This window comes from Scyliorhinus canicula, chromosome 9 (genome assembly GCF_902713615.1).
Source record: "Scyliorhinus canicula chromosome 9, sScyCan1.1, whole genome shotgun sequence".
Classification (NCBI taxonomy): Eukaryota; Metazoa; Chordata; class Chondrichthyes; order Carcharhiniformes; family Scyliorhinidae; genus Scyliorhinus; species Scyliorhinus canicula.
The window spans coordinates 44,365,130-44,388,436 of NC_052154.1; positions in this window are offsets into that span (position 1 = coordinate 44,365,130).

Sequence of the window (23,307 nt, forward strand, 5' to 3'; positions counted from 1 at the left end):
GCATCCCATTGATGGTGGCAAACTACGCTGCCCGGGCATCCTGGTGGGCTCGGTCCATATTGAAGTGGACGTATTGATCAGCCTGGGCAGGTAGGGTTTCCGTGATGGTGCGAATGCACTAAGGTCTGTAAGATCAAAGACAGCTCCCTACTCCATGGCTTAAAAGTTCAGGGCAACTGTCACCTTGATGGCCACCGGGAGCGGGTGTCCTCCCCCCATACCCCTGTGGTAGTAGATGTGCTACCATCTGGCAGATATGTCGCACTGTCTCCCTGCTCAGCCAGAGTCTTAGACGACATGCCCAATCTGGCAGGTCCTCGAATGACAGGTGGTGCTGGTACACATGAGGTCTCATGCAGCACCTCCTTGGCACCTCCTCTTCCTTGGCCTGATGGATGACTCGCTCTCTAACCTGGGCAACTGAAACCTGCTCCTCTGCGGCATGCTCCGCTGCTGCAGCTTCTTCCTCCCCAAGCAGTGCCTGCTCGTACAGCCACAGGGCATCCCCCAGGGCTGCAGCCACTAGGAGGAAGGCCACCTTTGCTGGTTGAATTCCAAAATCCATTGTCTGCAGGGGGTGAAAGATTGACATGTTAGCATGATGTGTACCCCCATGCCCAACCAGGTACACCCGGCTACATAGTGGCCCCAGTGGCATTGCGGGCTCTGCCCCCGCATGTTACCTCCTCATCTCCGCAAGACTGGCCCATTGATAGTCGGCACTGTGGGGGCCTCTGGCCCTGGCAACTGTCCCTGATGCCAGGGGGATCACCTCGGCTGGCATTGACCTTGCCAGAGGTATACTCCGCGACCCCCACATACGTAGGGGCATTGCCCTGGTTGGGCTGCCGGCAGGTGGTGGCCAGGTGGGGGTATGGTGGAGGGTTTCATGTGGGGGGGGGGGGGGGGGTGGGGACACCCATTGTGGTGAATGTAACTTAGTAATTCACACTGTATTTACCAATACCATTGTAAGCGCAGTAGCGTTATCTGACCACTAGGGGGAGTAGCTCTGGGAATGCTCAGGAGTTTGTACAGGGCTCCACCTTTGGCTCCGCCCATGACTCCTCCCCCTGGACTACTGTATAAATACCCTTGTCCAGAGCCAGCTTGCAGTTCATCAAGAGTTCAACGGGTAACAGGCTGGCTCTGTAGTAAGTAGATTAAAACCACTGTTCATATCTTAAAGCACGTGTCTAGTGAATTGATGGTTCCATCAATTTAATCTACTTAAGAACAGTCAGGATCGATCATGGAATCAGCCCTCAAGCCTGGACGCCTGGAACTCGACCCACAGGATGCAGAGGCAAAAGAAATCTTCTCCCACTGGCTGCGGTGCTTTAAGGCCTACCTGGCAGAAGCGAGCACAGCCGAAACAACAGAGGAACAGAAGTTAAGTCTACTGCACGCGAGGGTGAGCCACAGAATCTCTACGCAACTATACTCAGCCGGTTCATATAGTGCAGCGCTAGCGATACTCGATAAGATGTATGTAAGGCCCATTAACAAAGTTTACGCACGGCATGTGTTCACGACTCACCGCCAACGGCCTACAGAATCACTCGCCGAATTTTTAAGAGAGCTCAATAATCTATCAAATGACTGTAACTATCAAGCGGTTACCGCGGCTGAACACAGGGAACTTGCTGTACGCGATGTTTTTGTAGCGGGCCTCAGGTCTAATTGTGTGCGCCAACGACTGCTGGAAAAGGGGGCCCAAGACTTAGAAACAACCGCGGAAATTGCTACCATGATGGAGGTCTCATTCCGCAGCCTCACCTCGTTCCCCACAGACCCCGCAACCCAATCATGGGCCCCCGACCAGCGACTCCCCCAGGCCTGTGCCACGCGGCCGCCCAGCCACCATGCTGCCCCAGCCAGCCACTTTGCTGCTCCAGCCTGCCATTTCTGCGGCCAGAATCAGCACCCGCGGCAGCACTGCCCGGCCCGCAACGCGACCTGCAGCAGCTGCGGGCGGAAGGGCCACTACGCGAGAGTGTGCCTCGCAATAAGGGGCCCCAGCTTCCAACTTCCCAGCGGCACGAGGTAATCGCTCCCCACACCCGCAGGCCCACGGGGCCCGAAACGCTGCGGCCTATGCCCCAACCCCTCCCCCTCCCGCCACATGCGATCCATGGAGGCCGCCATCTTGGCAAACCTCCACCATGCGGCCGGCCACGTACGACTCATGGGGGCCGCCATCTTGGACGCCATCTTCCTCGCCGCCTGCCACTTGCAATCCACGGGCCTGACCTGCATCTCCACGCTCGGACAACTCATCGGAAGAGTACAACCTCCCCGGGCGCTCGTCACGCGGCCCGCAACTCGGCGCAGTCACCCTGGATCAATCACGCCCAAAGCATCTGCGAAATTCGATGGCAGAAGTCCAAATCAACGGGTACAACACGCCATGCCTTTTCGACTCCGGGAGCACCGAGAGCTTCATACACCCAGACCTGGTAAGACGCTGTTCGCTCCCCGTTTTCCCCGTGCGGCAAACTATCTCGCTCGCTTCAGGTTCCCATTCTGTCCAGATCCAGAGGCGCACCGCCGCGACACTCACAATCCGAGGCGCTAGCTACTCGAAATTTCAACTCTACGTTTTGCCCGACCTCTGCGCGCCTCTCTTATTAGGCCTAGATTTTCAGTGTAACCTTAAGAGCTTCACCCTCAGCTTCGGCGGGCCCCTGCCCCCACTCACTATCTGCAGCCTCGCTACGCTGCGAATCTCCCCCCTCCTCTCTTCGCCAATCTCACAAAGGACTGTAAACCCGTAGCCACTCGTAGCAGGCGATACAGCCTGCAGGATAGGGTATTTATCAGAGGTCCCAAGGCTTCTCAGTGAGGGGATTATAGAGGCCAGCAATAGTCCCTGGAGAGCTCAGGTGGTGGTCGTTAAGACCAGGGGAAAATTCCGCATGGTTGTCGACTATAGTCAGACCATAAATAGATTTACGCTCCTCGACGTGTATCCCTCCCCAGGATTGCAGACATGGTAAACCAGATCGCCCAGTACCGGCTCTTTTCCACGGTCGATCTGAAGTCTGCATACCACCAGCTCCCAATCCGCCCGGAGGACCGCCACTACACTGCATTCGAGGCCGATGGCCGCCTCTTCCATTTCCTCCGGGTCCCCTTCGGCATCACTAATGGGGTCTCGGTGTTCCAACGAGCAATGGACCGAATGGTGGACCAGTACGGGCTGCGGACCACGTACTTGGACAATGTCACCATCTGCGGCTATGACCAGCAGGACCCCGACACAAACTTCCACCATTTTCTCCAGACGGCACAGAAATTAAACATTACCTACAACAAAGAGAAATGCGTTTTCTGCACAAACAGACTGGCCATCCTTGGCTACGTCGTGGAAAACGGAGTCCTGGGCCCAGACCCGGACCGTCTGTGCCCCCTCTTAGAACTCCCCCTCCCCCATTGCCCCAAGGCCCTCAAACGGTGCTTGGGCTTCTTCTCCTACTACGCCCAGTGGGTCCCTCAATATGCGGACAAAGCCCGCCCTCTCTTTAAGGCCACACAATTTCCCCTGTCAGCTGAGGCACGCCAGGCCTTCAACTGCATCAAGGAGGACATCGCCAAAGCGGCCATGCGGGCGGTGGATGAATCCACTCTATTCCAGGTAGAGAGCGATGCCTCAGAGGTAGCTCTAGCAGCCACACTAAATCAGGCAGGGAGACCAGTCGCATTTTTCTCCCGTACCCTCTCCGCTTCAGAACTCCAACACTCCTCAGTCGAGAAAGAAGCACAATCCATTGTGGAGGCTATTCGTTACTGGAGGCACTACCTCGCAGGTAGAAGGTTCACCCTCATCAGCGACCAAAGATCGGTTGCCTTTATGTTTGATAACTCGCAAAGGGGCAAAATAAAAAATGATAAAATTCTTCGGTGGACCTATAGCTACGATATTAAGTATCGACCGGGGAAGCTCAACGAGCCTCCGGATGCCCTATCGCACGGGACATGCGCCAGTGCACAGATTGACCGACTGAAAGTCATCCACAACGACCTCTGCCACCTGGGGGTTACCCGGCTCGCCCACTACAACAGAGCCCGAAACCTGCCTTTCTCCAACGAGGAGGTAAAAGCGGTCACCAGGGACTGCCCGATATGTGCGGAGTGCAAACTGCACTTCTATAGACCAGACAGGGCCCACCTGGTCAAGGCTTCTAGGCCCTTTGAACGCCTCGCGATTGATTTCAAAGGGCCACTCCCCTCACCTAACAAACGTCGTAGACGAGTTCTCCCGTTTCCCATTTGCTATCCCGTGCCCCGACATGACCTCCCACACAGTCATTAGGGCCCTGCATAGCATCTTCACCCTGTTTGGTTTCCCCAGCTACGTGCACAGCGACCAGGGTTCGTCCTTCATGAGCGACGAGCTGCGTCAGTACCTGCTCGACAAGGGTATTGCCTTGAGCAGGACTACCAGCTACAACCCCAGGGGGAACGGGCAGGTGGAGAGGGAGAATGCGACGGTCTGGAAGACCGTCCCACTGACCCTCCGGTCTATAAAGCTCCAAGTCTCCCAGTGGCAGGAAGTCCTCCCAGACGCGCTCCACGCTATTAGGTCCCTCTTATGCACAGCGACCAATCAGACCCCTCATTTTTTCCAGGGACACTACCACGGGGGTCTCATTTCCGGCAAGGCTGAGGACACTGGGCCCAGTACTCCTGAGGAAACACGTCAGGGCACACAAAACCGACCCCCTTGTTGAGAAGGTGCGCCTGCTCCACTCCAACCCCCAGTACGCCTTTGTCGAGTTCCCTGACGGCCGTCAGGACACAGTATCCCTGCGGGATCTGGCACCCGCCGGATCCAGCGTCCCCTCTACCCCCACAGAAGGACCCGTCACCGTACACCCCATGCTGCCGCCCCCTCGTGCTCCCGAGCCCACGAGCTCGCTCCACCAGTTCCGTGCACCCGCGCCGGCAAGCCCCCAGTCCCCGAAGAGTATGAAGCTCGGACACAACCCTCCCTGGAGTCCGCCATCATACCCCAGCACACAACACCCATCCAGCCACCGCAAGAGGCTGCAACCCCGGTGCTCCGCAGATCACAGCGGACAGTTCGACTACCGGACAGACTTACTTTGTAGACCACCACCCCCGCCGGACTTGATTTTTTTTGCAGGGGGTGAATGTGGTGAATGTAACTTAGTAATTCACACTGTATTTACCAATACCATTGTAAGCGCAGTAGCGTTACCTTACCACTAGGGGGAGTAGCTTTGGGAATGCTCAGGAGTTTGTACAGGGCTCCACCCTTGGCTCTGCCCATGACTCCTCCCCCTGGACTACTGTATAAAGACCCTTGTCCAGAGCCAGCCTGCAGTTCATCGAGAGTTCAACGGGTAACAGGCTGGCTCTGTAGTAAGTAGATTAAAACCACTGTTCATATCTTAAAGCACGTGTCTAGTGAATTGATGGTTCCATCACCCATACAGCCGGTGTCACGGCAGAATCAAGGGCCAAGGTGGATGGTCGGTGGGTGCGCAGCACAATGGCTCCTTTGCGTCAATGGCAGTCTGGGACTGGACACCGCACCAGTCCCATGGGTGAGGGTCACCCCGGCCACTCGGCCTGTCCCCCCGTCACCCCCCTCCCCCCATCCCAGTGTCCGGTTCGGCAGCCGACAGTTGCTCCTCTCTGTGTCCCACCTTCTCTCTCTCCCTCATCAGCCACATCTCAATAAGCTTCACACGTTGCTCAATTCATGAACACTACCCATCACTCACCTCCCGACAATCTCTATCAAGCACAACCGATCATACCTCACATACATAGCTTCATTTCACTCTCACACAGCAGTGTTGCAAGCCTCACACCCACATCTGACAGTTTGCAAACAATGTAAGTTATTCAACGACCCAAACACTTTTCACCACACTTTCTCCTGCTCCCTCATGCCAAATTTATCCTTGTAACCTTTCAGTTGCCAAAGAACTACAATCTGGCCCGGCATTATTGCAGCTGCAAGAAGTGATGAAAAAAGAATCTGGGGAAGAGAAACACCATCACTCATTCCTACACTCGCAGCTGCCAGCTCAGATACGGACACTGCACAGAGGTGGAATCTGCTTATGAAGCCCTGGGTATGTGTGACCTGGAACACAAGAGGGTTGTGTAGTTACCCACACAATGGAGAGCGAGCTTGGATGCGTGTTCTGCTGCAGAGGCTCAGTACTTGGAAGTGAGAGAAAGTTGCAATGAAATGTAAAGTAAGGAATTGGATAAGAAAGAACCTGATAAGGATTTATCCGAATTGATGACTTGTAAAATGGAGATTAGCAGGGTGAAAATAATTCTTTGTTCTTGGTGCGGGTAATGGGGCGCTTGACCCACGATTGGGTTCGACGCTGGGACGCGAACCTCCGGCGACTGGAGAATTGGCACCAGTCACGCACACGGTCGATGCAGCACCAGTCAGCGGCCATTGAAAGAGGCCCCCGCGGCGATTCTCCACGGTCGACCGGCCGAGTTCCCGTCAGCGTGGTTCACGTATGGTTCCACCCGGTGGTAGCTCGGTGTCGCGGTTGCAATGGCCGTCCTGGTGGGGGGCAGGCGGAATCAATCTGGGGGGGGCCTCCATGACGGCTAGGCCCGCGATTGGGGGCCATTGATCGGCGGACACGTGTGATCTGGGGCGGGGCTACCTTCTTGAGCGGCAGCCCGCTGTGTGGCGTGGAGGCGGCCGCCGTACGCATGCGCAGACCTGCGGCCGGCAGTGCAGGGCCGCGTATCGGCAGCTGGAGCAGTGCGGAGCACTCCGGAGCCGTGCTGGCCTCCTGTGGGCCATGGAATCGCTGGGCCAAGATGCCTGTTGACGCCAGCGTGAAACATTCCGGTGTTTACATCGGCTTCAACACTTAGCCGCCGTTTTGAAGAATCCCGGCCATGCTTTTAAAACCTATGGAATATTGTTTGGGGAACGTCTATTCTCGGAGTTTAGTAAAGGTGATAGATTTGGATTGGGGTGTAATTTAAGTATACTGTCTGGGTAACCATTATTGTATTAAATTCTAAATGTTGTTAATTACTGTTTCCTTTCTTTTTGTTTGTTTTCAAGTTTAATGAACGTTTTGTCATTTGACTATTTACAACAAGACTGGCCCCTTTCCTCACCGGGTTTAATCTCTTTGCTCACATTTTTTTCCAAATCACAAAAATACATAGTTAAGAACCAGCATTCTAACTTTCCCTTCTGGGATATTTTGCATTGAACATCAGTGGGATTCTTTTTTTTAATTTTTTTTTATAAATTTAGAGTACCCAATTATTTTTTCCAATTAAGGGGCAATTTAACGTGGCCAATCCACCTATCCTGCACATCTTTGGGTTGTGGGGGCGGAATCCACACAGACACGGGGAGAATATGCAAACTCCTCACAGACAGTGACCCAGGGCCGGGATTCGAACCCAGGTCCTCAGCGCCGTAGGCAGCAATGCTAACCACTGTGCCACCGTGCTGCCCTATCAGTGGGATTCTTAACAGAAGGGATGGCATACAGGAAACAGATGAAGGGTATGCACACTGATATGCTTTGTGTATAGACATTCCTGCCGGGAAGACTGTGGTCACTCTCAAGGAGCCTGGAGGAGACCGGCATCAAACCCTTTCTAGGAAGAAAGTGGTAGGTTCTCCATTTCCACACACGTGGACTCAAGCATGATGCAATGTCTGATGGCTGACGTGTCAGCTTCCATTATAGCTCAGTCAGAAGCCCCTCAAATTCTGAGTGTTGAAGTGGAAGCTCAGATAGAAGCAATATAATCTCAGCTTGCTGTCAGACTCAAATTGCTGCCATCGTTGTTGGAGATACCAGTGCTCAAAACAGCTTGTAGCCTGCCATTGCAGTCCAGCAATCTGTCCTCCAACAGATTATCAGGGTCACAGAGGTGCTGTGACAGGGAATGGCAGTTATTAGTCGGTAAATATATCCCGATTATAGTAACATCCCACATTCCTTGAATGGTATCTGAATTTGAAAATGGCTACACAAGTTCTCTAATACCAGGGGCTGTAGCTGCTTGACATTTATTCTAATAATAATAATAATAATAATTTTTATTATTGTCACAAGTAGGCTTACATGAACATTGCAATGAAGTTACAGTGAAAATCCCCTTGTCGCCACACTCCGGCGCCTGTTCGGGTGTACACTGAGGGAGAATTCAGAATGTCCAATTCATATAACAGCATGCTGGGATTTGTGGGAGGAAACCGGAGCACCCAGAGGAAACCCACACAGACAAAGGGGAGATCGTGCAGACTCTGCACAAACTGTGACCCAAGCTGGGAATCGAACCCGGGACCCTGCCACTGTGAAGCAACAGTGCTAACCACTGCGCTACCGTGCTTTGGACCTGTTTATGTGTAATCATTGATGTGGCCAATGAATTTGACCAATTATTAATTTACATAATCAATTAGTGAAGGGCAGTATGTTCTGTTGAATGTACGGTTTTCAGTCAGAATGTAATTGAAAATGAACAAGTGAGGACATTGTAGAAGTCTCTAAATGTTATCCCCAATCTGATGCAATTTATAAATGATTCAGGATTCATAAATAATGATAATGTTCAGGAGAATCCCACTTTCACTTTCATGAAAGGCTTATAAAGTGCCGCATCATTACTTTAATTTCTCGATCACTGGCATGAATCGGCTCATTTTGTTTTAGGGATGCTGATGATGGATAGGTTGCGTTTGCAACAAAAACAGGCCATTGATTGGACATTGATCAATAGTGATTTATGAGAATCTCCAGGTAAAAAAAATGCCATAGCTAAGATAATGCAGTAGCTGCAAAAGTGCCCAAGCATATGAAAATATAACTTCGCAAAAATGAAATAATAGAACAAATAGATTTCTGACTGTAATGGAAGGTTTTCTCTATTACTTTTTTCACTGCTTGACAGCACCATATCAAGTGGTAGCTTCTGAATTCTTACGTGTTTGAGTTCAAAAATAAACTTGAGGTGAGTTGTTTCCATAACCATTGGTAATATTAACATCTGCCTTGGCATGAGTGTTTTTTCTGCCAAATCTTAATAGTTTTTTATGACAGTACTTACTTTCTGTTTATGAAAATGGCAATATTTTTCCTGCTCTTCAGTGTTGAAGTATAATTGCTGAAGATGCTGCAGCATGTTATCATGGACTTTTATACAAGTCCAAATGTCAAATCTACTTCTGATATGATGGCCATTGTTGAATTATAGTTCTTCGGTGAGATGAAAAATTGCTTGATTGACGCCTAAAGATGTTAATCTGCCGAGATGGCTTGTTTTTGTCATAGCGCATTTGATTAATCTTCAAAGCTCTAGTCGTAACCTTTTCACTGTGTTTGTTTTCTTTGTCGTTTATTTTGTTACAGACACTAATGCCTGCACAACAGCCGACATGTCACTCTAAAAATAAATTGCGGGAAATATTTTCATGTGAAATTGTATTTAAATGCAAATATTTTGATCAAATTTCTGGCTTTTGATTTAAGGTCGTCCCTTATCAATCTTTCTGTCCATAGGAGAGGTCAATTGACTAAATGGATAGCAGGTGGTTCAATGCCCACAATGCTGGTTCAATTCTCACTCTGGCTGAAGTAAAATTGAGGCCTGCGTCCTTGCTCTATCCCTGAGAGCATAAGGCAATAGCAAACTAGAAAATAAAAACATGCAAGAGAGCAGCTCAGGTTGAGCATCAGCAGGCAATGAGCCAAGGACCTGCCTTCTAGCAAAGCTCATGCGAATAAATGTACATGCATGGAGTCATTATGGCACAGAAGAAACCATTCAGCACATCATGTCCATCGAACAAACCAATCAGTTCTAGTCTCATAGTCCTGGATGTTTATTACCCCAAACCAATTTTCTTTTGAAATCATTGGTCATCTCAGGTCCACCCCCTCATAGGCAGCCAGTTCCAGGCCATTAACGTCTCGTTGTGTGACAAAGTTCTTCCTCAACCCCCCTATATCACTAGCCCAAAACATTAACTCTCTTTCCTAATCCATCAACTAATCACATCTTTGGGTTGTGGGGGCGAAACCCACGCAGGCACAGGGAGAATGTGCAAACTCCACACGGACAGTGACCAGAACCAGGATCGAACCTGTGACCTTGGCGCCATGAGGCAGCAGGGCTAACCCACTGCGCCACCGTGCTGCCCTGTTAGAAGGAATAATAAGAGGTAATATGGACTTATTGGCATGGTTCTAAAGATTGTGCAGGAACAAAGAGGCCTGGGAGCTCATGTCCATGGATATTTGAAAGTGGCAGGACATATTGAAAGACTAGTTATCAAAGCACATGGGACCTTGATATCCACAAATAAATGTACGAAGTAGAAAAACAGTGACATCTGCAAAATCTTTATAAATCTCTGTTTCGGCCACAACAAGAATATTGAGCTGGATTCCCGATTCTGCGGCTATGTCCCCAGGATCCGTCTGGTCTGATGACCAAACTGTCGGCACCGCCCCTGCACTGATCCTCCGCCCGGTGGGGGGATAGCAACCTTGCCACGTAAAGCTTTACCCACAGATACGGCCGCAGAATGGCTGGGTCCGTGGCTGCGCATGCACACGGCACCGGCCTATGGTGGCCGCGCCGTGTAACATGGCGCTGGCCACGTGCGGACATGGCCTAGTAAAAACTACCCCCCTGTAACCCCCCTCGTCACCCCTGGACCACCCCCCACCAGACTTCCCAGCCCCTGCCGAAGACCCCCCTGCCGTTGGAATGGCTCCTCCCTCAGGTGATGTCCTGAGGCCGTCCTGATGGTGTGCGGCGTACTCCTTGAGTACACCATTTTTGAGGGAGCCAAGATTTGGAAAAACAGCACCGCCTATGCTTCCAGTGTAAAAACCTATTCTCTGGCTGATCGCCGAATGAGGTTTCGGCGTCGCCGATCGGAGAATCCAGCCCTTTGTCCAATTCTGGTCACCACACTTCCGGATGGATGTGAGGATCCTTGAAAGGATGCAGAGGGGATTTACCAGAATGGACCCTGGGATGAAAGATTTTAGCGACAAGGTTAGGGCAGAGAAGTAGAGATTGTTCTCCTTGGAACAAAGTTTGAGATGAGATTTGACAGTGGTGGACAAGCTTAAGGCAGGTTTAGATAAGATTGACATGAGCTCCAAGGCCTCTTTGTTCCTGCACAATCTTTAGAACCATGCCAATAAGTCCATATTACCTCTTATTATTCCTTCTAACAGGGCAGCACGGTGGTGCAGTGGGATAGCCCTGCTGCCTCACGGTGCCAAGGTGGCAAGTTCGATTCTGGCTCTGGGTCACTGTCCATGTGGAGTTTGCACATTCTCCCTGTTTTTGCATGGGTTTCATCCCCATAACCCAAAGATGTGCAGGGTAGGTGAATTGGCCATGCTAAATTTCCCCTTAATTGGAAAAAATGACAAAATGCACCTCCCCACACTTAAATTCCACTGACACTTGTCTTTCCATTTTCTTAGCCTATTTGCATCCTGTTAAAATCAATTGGTGTCCGGTGCACGATCAATAACTACTGAAACGAAGGAGTAGTCTGAATTGAAGGCTTTAATCAACAAGATGTTTCCCCAGCAGCTCGAGTACAGAAAGAAGGTCGGCTGCTGGGAAACATGGGTTCTTATACCCCGCCTCATTGGGCGGGGCTACCTTACATCCCGACCAATGAAATGCAAACACTTGGGCCAATGAGCAGCGAGCCTTCTCCACCAATGGTAGCTCACACTCCCAGGTACCGTAGTACCTCTAGTCATACTACCACATTCACCCCTTGTTGAGAAAGGAACCGGGGGAGGGGGGGGGGGGTGTTGGACGTCCAGCCATGACTGGTAGTCCGGTGCGGGTGGGATAATTTACTGGTAGTATGACTAATGATATGGGACTATACCTCACTCCAACGGCGGCTGCCTACTGGCCCGTAACTACATACGGCGTGTTGTGTTATCAATACGGCAACTATTTACAGAGACAGAGAAGAAAAAAAATCCATTAAGAGTTCATATCGACTCGATCGGACGACCGGGGGCCTTGGACGTCCTCTGCGACAGACGGAGCTTCGTTGGAGATGTTGATGGAGATGCAGGCGTCCATGACTCCGGGAGCGATGATCCGGTCCTCGTGGAGGTTTCAACACCCTTAGATGGCGCTGATGAGGGCCGGGCCGGGGGTGGGGGGGGCATCTAGTCCTCCAGGCGGCGCAGGCGAGGGGGTTGGCGGGCCAGGGAGGGGAGCGCCTGCAGGGAGCAGTTGCGGTTGGGGGGGTCCCGCCATAGCCTGTGGGAGGTGGATGGGGCCGGTGACGTGGGCGATGGCGGGGATCCGGCGGGCGCCAGGTCGCATAGAGAGACCGTGTCTTGTCGGCCATTGGGGTACTCCACATACGCATATTGCGGGTTAGCGTGGAGCAGCTGGACACGCTCGACCAACGGGTCCGATTTATGCACCCGCACGTGTTTCCGGAGCAGGATGGGCCCGGGGGCTGCCAGCCAGGTCGGGAGAGGGGTCCCTGAGGAAGACTTCCTGGGGAAGACAAGAAGGCGTTCGAGAGGAGTTTGATATTTAGAAGTGCAGAGTAGAGACCGGATGGAGTGGAGGGTGTCTGGGAGGACCTCCTGCCAGTGGGAGACTGGGAGATTTCTGGACTGTAGGGCCAGTAGGACGGTTTTGCAGACCGTACCGTTCTCCCGCTCGACCTGTCCGTTACCCCGGGGATTATAACTTTGTCGTCCTGCTTGAGGCAATGCCCTTGCTGAGCAGCAATTGACGCAGTTCGTCACTCATGAAGGAGGACCCCCTATCACTGTGTATATAGGCGGGGAATCCGAACAGGGAGAAAATAGTGTGGAGGGCTTTGATGATGGTGGTTGTGGTCATGTTGGGGCAGGGGATGGCGAACGGGAAGCGGGAGTACTCGTCAATCACGTTGAGGAAGTACGTGTTGTGGTTGGTAGCGGGGAGGGGACCTTTGAAATCCATGCTGAGACGTTCAAAGGGGCGGGAAGCCTTTATCAGATGGGCTTTTTCGGGGCGGTAGAATTGTGGCTTGCACTCCGCGCAGATGTGGCAGTTTCTGGTGACTGTCCTGACCTCCTCGATGGAGTAGGGAAGGTTGCGGGTCTTCACGAAATGGAAGAAGCGGGTGACCCCCGGGTGGCAGAGTTCCTCGTGGAGGGCTCGGAGGCGGTCCACTTGTGCGTTGCACAGGTGCCGCGGGACAGGGCATCGGGAGGCGCGTTTAGCTTCCTAGAACGATACAAGATGTCGTAGTTGTAGGTGGATAACTTGATCCTCCACCGCAAGACCTTGTCGTATTTTATCTTGCCCCGCTGTGCATTGTCGAACGTGAAGGCCACCGACCGCTGGTCTGTGAGGAGGGTAAACCTCCTGCCGGCCAGGTAATGCCTCCAATGTCGCACAGCTTCAACTATGGCCTGTGCTTCCTTCTCGACCAAGGAGTGGCGGATTTCGGAAGCATGGAGGGTGCGCGAGAAAAAGGCCACGGGTCTGCCCGCTTGGTTGAGGGTGGCTGCCAGATCTACGTCAGACGCGTCACTCTCGACCTGGAAAGGGAGGGACTCGTCGATGGCGAGCATCGTGGCCTTTGCGATATCCGCTTTGATGCGGCTGAAGGCCTGGCGGGCCTCCGTCGACAGGGAGAAAGTGGTGTTTGGATGAGAGGACGGGTTTTGTCGGCATAGTTGGGGACCCACTGAGCGTAATAAGGGAAAAATCCGAGGCAGCGCTTCAGGGCCTTGGAGCAGTGGGGGAGGGGGAGTTCCATCAGGGGACGCATGCATTCTGGGTCGGGGCCTATCACTCCATTTCGCACTACGTAGCCGAGGATGGCTAGACGGTCGGTGCAGAACACGCATTTTTCTTTGTTATAGGTCAGATTCAGGAGCTTTGCGGTTTGGAGGAATTTGCGGAGATTGGTGTCGTGGTCCTGCTGATCGTGGCCGCAGATGGTGACATTATCGAGATACGGGAAGGTTGCCCGTGAACCATATCGGTCGACCATTCGGTCCATCTCTCGTTGGAAGACCGAGAGCCCGTTTCTGACACCGAAGGGAACCCTTAAAAAGTGGTAGAGCCGCCCATCCGCCTCGAATGCAGTGTACTTGCGATCGCTCGCGCGGATGGGGAGCTGGTGGTAGGCAGACTTCAGGTCTACCGTGGAGAAGACCTTGTACTGCGTGATCCTGTTGACCAGGTCGGATATATGGGGGCGAGGGTATGCGTCCAGCTGCATAAACCTGTTGATGGTCTGACTGCAGTCTATGACCATCCGATTCTTCTCCCCGGTCTTTACCACCAGCATTTGTGCTCGCCAGGGGCTGTTACTAGCCTCGATGACCCCTTCCTTCATAAGCCGTTGGACCTCGGACCTGATGAAGACCCGATCCTGGGCACTGTACCGTCGGCTCCTGGTGGCGACAGGTTTTGCAATCCGGGGTGAGGTTTGCAATCAAGGACGGGGGATCGACCTTGAGGGTCGCGAGGCTGCAGACAGTGAGGGGAGGTATAGGCCGCCGAATTTAAATGTTAGGCTCTGGAGGTTACACTGGAAGTCTAACCCCAGGAGTGCGGCCGCGCAGAGGTGGGGGAGGACGTAGAGTCTGTAATTTTTTAACGCCCTCCCCTGGACCGTGAAGTCCGCTATACAACACCCCGCGATCTGTACTGAATGGGAGCCAGAGGCCAGGGCGATGTTTTGCTTTACGGGATAGACAGGGAGAGCGCAGCATCTTACCGTGGTAGGGTGTACAAAACTCTCCGTGCTCTCGGAGTTCAGCAGGCAGGTCATTTTGTGCCCGTTGAGCAGGATCTTCATCGTCGCCGTAGAGAGGGTGCGGGGTCCAGACTGGTCCAAGGTGACTGATGCGAGTCGTGGCAGAAGATTGGAGTCATCATCGGGCAGTGCGTAGTCACCCGTGCCGGGGTCCACGGAGCCGATCCAAGATGGCGGCGCCCACTGGTCGCACAGGGCGGGGATGGACAAAATGGCTGTGCCCGTCCCCCGCACGTGACGTCGGAAACACAAGATGGCGGCGCCCAGAGGCCGCACGTGGCGTTGGGGGATTGGGACAGAGAAGTTTGCGGGCTGCACGGGGCTCTTGGAGAGAGACGGGGTGATGTCCCGCAGTCGCTGCCCGGGACCGCAGTGACTGCCTTGGCCTGGCAAACGGACAGAAAGTGGCCCTTCTTCCCGCAGCCCTTGCACGTTGCCGATCGGGCTGGGCAACGCTGTCGGGGGTGTTTTGCCTGTCCACAAAAGTAGCAACAGGGCCCAGCGGGGTTTCCGGGGCGTCTTGCAGCGCAGTCCTGAGGCGATTCAGAGTTCGTAGGGGAAGGGGAAGCTGAATTCCACGCTGCCAGGGTGCTGCCGCGTGGTCCGGGGCGTATGAACGGGCGTTTCTGTTCGCAACATCCAGAGAGTTTGCGAGGGCCCGTGCCTCCGTGAGGCTCAAAGTTTCCTTTTCTCACAGTCTCTGGCGGATATGTGGGGACTGCATACCCGCAACAAAGGCGTCTCGGATTAACAGTTCGGTGTGCTCACTAGCCGAAACTTGCGGGCAGCCGCAGTTCCTCCCCAGTACAAGGAGTGCACGGTAAAAATCGTCTAACGACTCACCAGAGGTCTGCTGCCTCGTAGCCAGCAAGTGCCGAACGTAAACTTGATTTACCGGCCAGATGAAGTGTCCTTTAAGCAGTTCCAAGGCAGAGTCGTAGTCGGACGTGTCCTCGATAAGCGTGTAGATGGTGGTGCCGATGCACGAGTAGAGGATGTGTAGCTTCTGCGCCCTCATCGGTACGTTTTCCGCCGTGCTGAGGTAGCTATTGAAACAAGCCAGCCAATGCTTGAACGTAGCTGCTGTGTTAGCTGCGTGGGGGCTGACTCGTAGACTCTCCGGCTCCATCCTTTAAAATCTTGTTGATTAAATTGATGCGCGATCAATAACTACTGAAACGAAGCAGTAGTCCGAATTGAAGGCTTTAATCAACAAGATGTTTCCCCAGCAGCTCGAGTACAGAAAGAAGGTTGGCTGCTGGGAAACACGGGTTCTTATACCCCGCCTCATTGGGCGGAGCTACCTTACATCCCGACCAATGAAATGCAAACTCTTGGGCCAATGAGCAGCAAGCCTTCTCCACCAATGGTAGCTCACACTCCCAGGTACCAGAGCACCTCTAGTCATACTACCACAGTGTCACACTGTCTGCACACCTCCAAGTTTGGTATCATCAGCAAACTTTGAATATCTATTCTTATATTTTATATACATACATATATTTTTTAAAAACAGTAGTCTTAACACTAACCCTTGTGAACAGCACTGTCTATCGTCCAAATGACAACCATTTACCATGACTTACAGTTGTCTGTCCTTAAGCCAATTTTGTCTCTAAGTTGCTCTCAGTGCTGACGGGGAATCTCTCCTGACAAACAGAACAGCTATCAAAGCATATTGGGATGAGTACTTTAAAAGTGTGCTTAACCACCCATTCACTGTAAATGGAGTAGCAATAGACATGCTTCCAGACGAGCACAATTGTGAGAAGCTGGACAGAAAACGCTCCATTGTGGAGGTGACAAATTCATCATCAGATTCCTACACGCAAGGAAAGTTCCAGGCTCAGACAGAATCTCAGGAGAAATATACTCTCGGGGATCCTAGATAGCCATCAAACTCAATTATATTACAGAATGTGGGATTAACAGAACCATTTCTCAGGAGAACTTCATGGCCATCAAATGGGAGGACAAAGCATCCTACACTGAGGAACTTCAAAGAACAGAAATGTCTGGAATTGAAGCACTCATCATCAGAGCCCAGCCCAGGTGGAGTGCACATGTAGTATGTATGACTGATGATAAAATCCATAATGTGTTTATGTATTCAAAACTTAAACTTGTACACTGACTGCGAGGTAGGTTGAGATTAAAGTTCAAGGGCTCATTGAAGACGAATATCATGAAATGTGACATGTCCATCACAGGGTGGGGGAAAAATGCACAAAAAAGAATTACCCGGGGAGCAATCTCAAACAGAACCATAGAAAAGTTATGGTACAGAAAGAGGCCATTCAGCCGATCATGTCTGTGCTGGCCAAAAAAGAGAAGAAAGAAACTCACCGTCAATTTTACTCCCTTTTTCTAGTATCTGGTTTGCACGTTACAGCTCCACAATGGAGCGTTTGACTGTCTAGTTTCTCACAATTGGGCTCGTCTGGAAGCATGTCTAATGCTACTCCATTTACAGTGAATGGGTGGTTAAGCACACTTTTAAAGTGCTTGTCCCAGTGTGCTTTGATAGGTGTTCTGTTTGTCAGGAGAGATTCCCCGTCAGCACTGAGAGATCCAGGTAACTTGTAAATGAGTTGAGCAACCAGGTTTAGCTCCCTGGTTTAGCTCACTCGGCTAAATCGCTGGCTTTTAAAGCAGACCAAGCACACCAGCAGCACGGTTCGATTCCCGTACTATGTGCTTGGAAAGAGGGCTGTAAATTTCAGAAACATCACTCATCATTTCGTAACAAACTTAGTGACCTTCAAAAATAAGATATTCCCGTACCAGCCTCCCCGGACAGGCGCCAGAATGTGGCGACTAGGGGCTTTTCACAGTAACTTCATTGAAGCCTACTCGTGACAATAAGCGATTTTCATTTCATTTCAATTCAGCCTCAACTACCAAATTAAGCAGTGAATTCCAGACACCCACCACCCTCTGGGTGAAAAGATTTTCCCCTCTAATCCTTTTATAAATCATCTTCAATCTATGCTCCCTGGTAACTGATCCCTCAGCTAGGGGAAACAAGTCAATTAAGCCATCCCTTAGCCTTCTCTACTCTGAGGAAAACAACCCCAGTATATCCAGTTCGCCTCAGAACTGTAATTTTTAAGGCCTGGCAACATTCTTGTACATCTCCTCTATACTATCTCCAGAGAAATTATGTCCTTCCTGTGATGCGACCAGAAGGGTGGCATGGTGGCACAGTGGCTAGCACTGTTGCCACACAGTGCCAGGGCCCCAGGTTTGGTTTTGACCTCGGGTGACTGTCTGTGTGGGTTTCCTCTGGGTAGTCTGTTTTCCTCTCACAGACCAAAGATATGCCGATTAGGTGAATTGGCCATGCTAAATTGCCCAAAGATTTGTGGGGTTACGGGACCATGAGTGGGAGATTAGACCTGTGTAGGGTGCTCTAGCGGAGCAAGGGCTGGTGCAGACTCGATGGGCCAAATGGCCTCCTTCTGCGCTGTAGGGATTCTATGGTTCTATGAACTGTACACAAAATTCCAGCTGTGGCCTTACTAATTTTTTATACAGTTCCATCATCACATCCCTGCTTTTGCATTCAATATCTCTCCAAATAAAGGAAAGCATACCATATGGTTTCATGACCACCTTCAATGACCTGTGGACATGCAATCCAAGACCTTTCACTTCCTCAACCCCTGTCAACATCTTCCCGTTATTGAGTATTTCATTGTTTTGCTTGCCTTTCCCAAATTCATTCCCTCTCACTTTTCCAGGCTGCATTCTATTTGTATTCTATCCGTCCACTCAACCAAACCATTGATCTAATTTCTGGACCCAACAGCTCTCCTCTTCATTATCTACTTCGCAGCCACTTTTTCCGTCATCTGCAAATTTCCCAATCATGCCACCCACATTTAAGTCTAAATCATTAACATATACAACAAACGACAAGGGATCCAACACTGGACCCTGTGAAACACCACAGGAAACTGTTTACCATTTGCAAAAAAAACCATCAACCATTATCCAATGTTTCCTGTCACTGAAGCAATTTTGGATCCAAACTACCACCTTTCCCTGTTTCCCATGGGATCTTACTTTTCTGACCAGTCTGCCATGTGGGACTTTGTCAAATGTCTTACCAAACTCTATACGGACAATATCCACTGCGCTACCCTCATCAATCCTCCTTGTAACTGCCTCAAAATATTCTATTAAGTTAGAAGTTAGATCTTCCTCAACAAAACCATACTGACTATCCTTGACCAACCCATGCCTTTTGAAGTAACAATTTATCTTGTCTCTCAGAATTATTTCCAATAATCTGCCTATCACTGAATCCAGACTGACTAGTCTATAATTTTCCTTTTGAATAATGGTACAACATTCACAGACCTCTAATCCTCTGCGACCTCGTGAGGATTAGAAAATTATCCTCAGAATAGCCGTGATTTTCTTCCTAGCTTCCTTCAACAGCCTGCGATACAATCCATCTGGGCCATGGTTATTTATTCACCTTTAAGGATGACAGGCGCTCCAGAACTTCCTCTCTCACTATGCTTAGTGTATCTAATATTTCACACTCTCCTCTTTATCTGGAATATTTGCATTGTCCCACTCCGTAGTGAAGACGGAGACAAAGTACTCACTGAGAACCCTGGCCACATCTTCTGAATCAACCCACAAATGACTATGTACATCTCTGATAGGCCCTTCGTTTTCCTTAGTTAATTCTTTTTCTCTTAATTTATTGGTAAAATATCTTAGGATTTTCTTCGATTTTATCTGCCAATATTTTTTGTATCCACTCTTTGCTTTCTTAATTTCCATTTTATTTCCCCCTGTACTTTCTATGCTCCTCGAGGCATTCCACATGATTATTTTTTTTGTGACTATCATAACCTTCTTTCTCTGCTTTATCTGGGTCTGTGTTCTCCTGGTTATCCAGGGGCTCTAGAATTGGTAGTTCTGCCCTTTTTCTTTGTGGGGAGATATCTACACTGTGCCCATAGAATCTCATCTTTGAATGCCTCCCAATGATTTGACACAGTTTTTCTTTCTAATAGCTGTATCCAATCCACTTGCGCCAGCTCACTTCTCAGCTTTGTAAAATGTATCTTCCTGCAATTTAGAATTTTTATTCCTGTTCTATCTTTGTTCCTTTCCAAAATGATGCCAAATCTAACTATATTATGGTCACTATCTACAAAATGGCCCCACCCCCACTGCTGCTCAATCCACTTGCCCAGCTTCATTTCCCAAGATCAAAACTAGAATTGCACTTCGTCTCATTAGGCTTTTTACATAATAGCTAAAAAAAAGTTCTCTTGAATGCAGCTAAACAATTTTGCATCGTCTGTACCCTATTCAATGCTTGTATTCCAATTGATGTGGAGATGCCGGCGTTGGACTGGGGTGAGCACAGTAAGAAGTCTGACAACACCAGGTTAAAGTCCAACAGGTTTGTTTCACACACTAGCTTTCGGAGCACTGCTCCGAAACACTGCTTCACCTGAGGAAGGAGCAGTGCTCCGAAAGCTAGTGTTTGAAACAAACCTGTTGGACTTTAACCTGGTGTTGTCAGACTTCTTACTGTATTCCAATAGACATTACGGTAGTTGAAGTCTCCAATGATGACTACTCTATTGGCCCATAACTTCCTGGTTCCCCAGAGGTTTCCCAGTGGTAGCCCAATGATGTGCTGGGGAATTCCTCTAGGATATTCCACATAAGGGTTTAACCGCCAATTGTCCAAATGTGCTAATTTCCTCTGGACAATTGCGTTGTGTTGGGAACAATTCGACAGAAGCGATTCAAATTGCCAACTTTGGGTGGTTCTGCCAATTTTCTCCTGATAGTTCCTCTGAAAGTGTTTGAAGGAAAAAACCATTTCTAACTCCAAATTAACAATTAAAAAAGCACAGAGTTGACCTCGCACGGGACACCCCGCATGCACACAAACCCCCAAGGGACGCACGGCACCCCTGCACTGCACCCTACCTCCCCCCAGACCTACTCAATTACCTCCGCAATCCCAGTTTAATGCTCACCCAAATCCGGCCGCCCCCTCCCAGTCAGACCCGAACCGAACTCCCTCTGCCCACACGGACTGACCCTTCCTCTGATCGGACCCCCCCTCACTTTCGGTACACCCACCCCCACCCGGTCCAACCCGACTTGACCCCCCCGTCCAGTCTGACCCTACCTGAGCATCCTTGCCATCCGCTCCCAATGCTCCCACCCCCCACACCACTCTGTGGCCCGACCCAACCACCTCCCTCCCCCTCCGGTCCGGTCTCACCCAACTCTTCCCCCTCCCTCTGCTATGCCAGTCTGACCCACTTACCTTTGAAACTTACAGTCTCGCTTTAAATTGTCCCTTTACACATCTCGTTTATGGCAGCTAGTGCTCCTTTCTTCTCTGCGCCCCATTTGCCCTACGCCAATGCAGCCGGGGAGTGCGCTTCGCTGCTCCTCTCTCACCCAGCTTGAGTGAGGAAGATAGGGCCTTTGGAATATCAACTTCGGTAAATCCGTCAAGAGTGGCAATCCGCCGGAGATTACCACGCTGAGGACGTTACGGGCTATTGTTTCTGAACTCAGAAATCTGTCGACATATATACTCTTCCAACTTCCTTCCACTATTTGGGCTCTGTAGAAGTAGTGACATTGTTTTCTTTGAATAGCAAATAATACAGGCAGAAGAGGATAAAAGGCAAGCTAGAAAGACTGGGCAATCTCAACAAAACTGGACAGTTTACCCTTGCTCACACTGTGAAAAGCCATGCAGCTCACCACAGCCATGTTACAATGCATAATAAATGATTCTATGCACATAAGAAATGCCCATGTTTGATCACGAAGGGAAACTGATTATTGTCCACAGATTATGTACAATCTATTTTATTCCCTGTGCATACACTGGTGAGACCCAATATTAATTAAACAAAAACTCAATTTCCATTTGTTCACTATTCACCCTGGAAAGCTGCTCAATATCGTTTTGGACAAGGTGAACAAGCCCACCGGCACCACCACCACCTGTAACTTCCCTTCCAAGCCATACATCACCCTGGCTAGTAAATAGATTGCTGTTCCTTCATCATCGCTCGGCCGAAATCCACAAACTCCTCCCTATAACAGCACTATAGGTGGATGTACCTACACCACATAGACAACAGCTGCTCAAAAAGACAGCTCATCATCTTCTCAAGGGAAATTAGAAATGAGCAATAAATATTTTGGGATATGGTGGGTGCTCGTGTCTTGTGGATAAAACAATCACTCACTGCTGGCTCTCTTTCTGCAATGTGTCTAATGCATTATTTCATTTCAGACTATGTTTCTGCGGAATTCTCTGTCGACCGTATCCTCAGCCCTGCTGCCAGTGCATGCACTCCCACAGCTTTCCCAATGGCGTGGGGTGGCCACAATGGGCAATCCCATTGACCGGCCGCCGGATCCCACTTCCGGCGACGGCGTGCCATGCAGGAAAACGCGACTGGTGATCGGGAGAATCCCACCCTTGATCTCTCTCTAACCTTTGTGGTTATGTATAATATGTTATATTGTTTCTAGGAAAGCGTACCTCCAATTTTCTACTTCTGGATTGTTAACTTGGGCGGGATTCTCCGACCCCCCGCCGGGTCGGAGAATTGCCTAGGGGCGGAATGAATCCGCCCTGCCGCCCCGAAGCCGGCTGCCAGATTCTCTGGCGGCGGTTTTTCGGCGGGGGCGGGAATCACGCCGCGCCGTTCGGGGGCCGTTGGCAGCGGCTCCTCCGGCGACTCTCCGGCCCGCGATGGACCAAGTGGCCGCCCATTTACAGCGGGACCCGCCGGCATATGTTACACCAGATCCATACTGGCGGGACCTGGCTCTGCTGGCGGCCTGCGGAGTCCTTGGGGGGTGGGGGGGGGGGATCTGGCCCCAGGGGATGCCCCACGGTGGCAGGGCCAGCAATCGGGGCCCACCGATCCGCGGGCGGGCCTGTGCCGTGGGGGCATTCTTTCCCCCGCGCCGGCCGGTGTAACGGTCTGCCATGGCCGGCGCGGAGAAGAGCCCCCCTGCAAATGCCAGCACACGCTGGCGCTCCCGCGCATGCGCCAACTCGCGCCGGCTGGTGGAGGCCCTTTGGTGCCAGTTGGCGCAGCGCCAAGCCCTTCGGCGCTGGCTGGCGTGGCGCCAACCCCACCCTCACAACTCCTCAGCACCGGTACGGCCCGCCATGCCAGTTAGGGGAGAATCCCACCCCCAGGGTCTGTGATTTCCAATTCACATTCCAAAATAATCTTGACCCTGAATATACTCAGGATTTTATAAAGTTCCATTGTAATTTGTTCATGCGACCCAGTGGTGCTGTGCCTGTGTTGTTCCAAGGGTGGAAATTCTGCCTACTCCATACAAGGGAAACAATGTTAAGAGGCAGGCCCGGGAGCAGATACTGTACTGGGAAGTTCCTCTGCCAAAGCTTCCTGTTTTCCCAGCTGGAACTGGCATTGAATTAGAGACCTATAGAAATA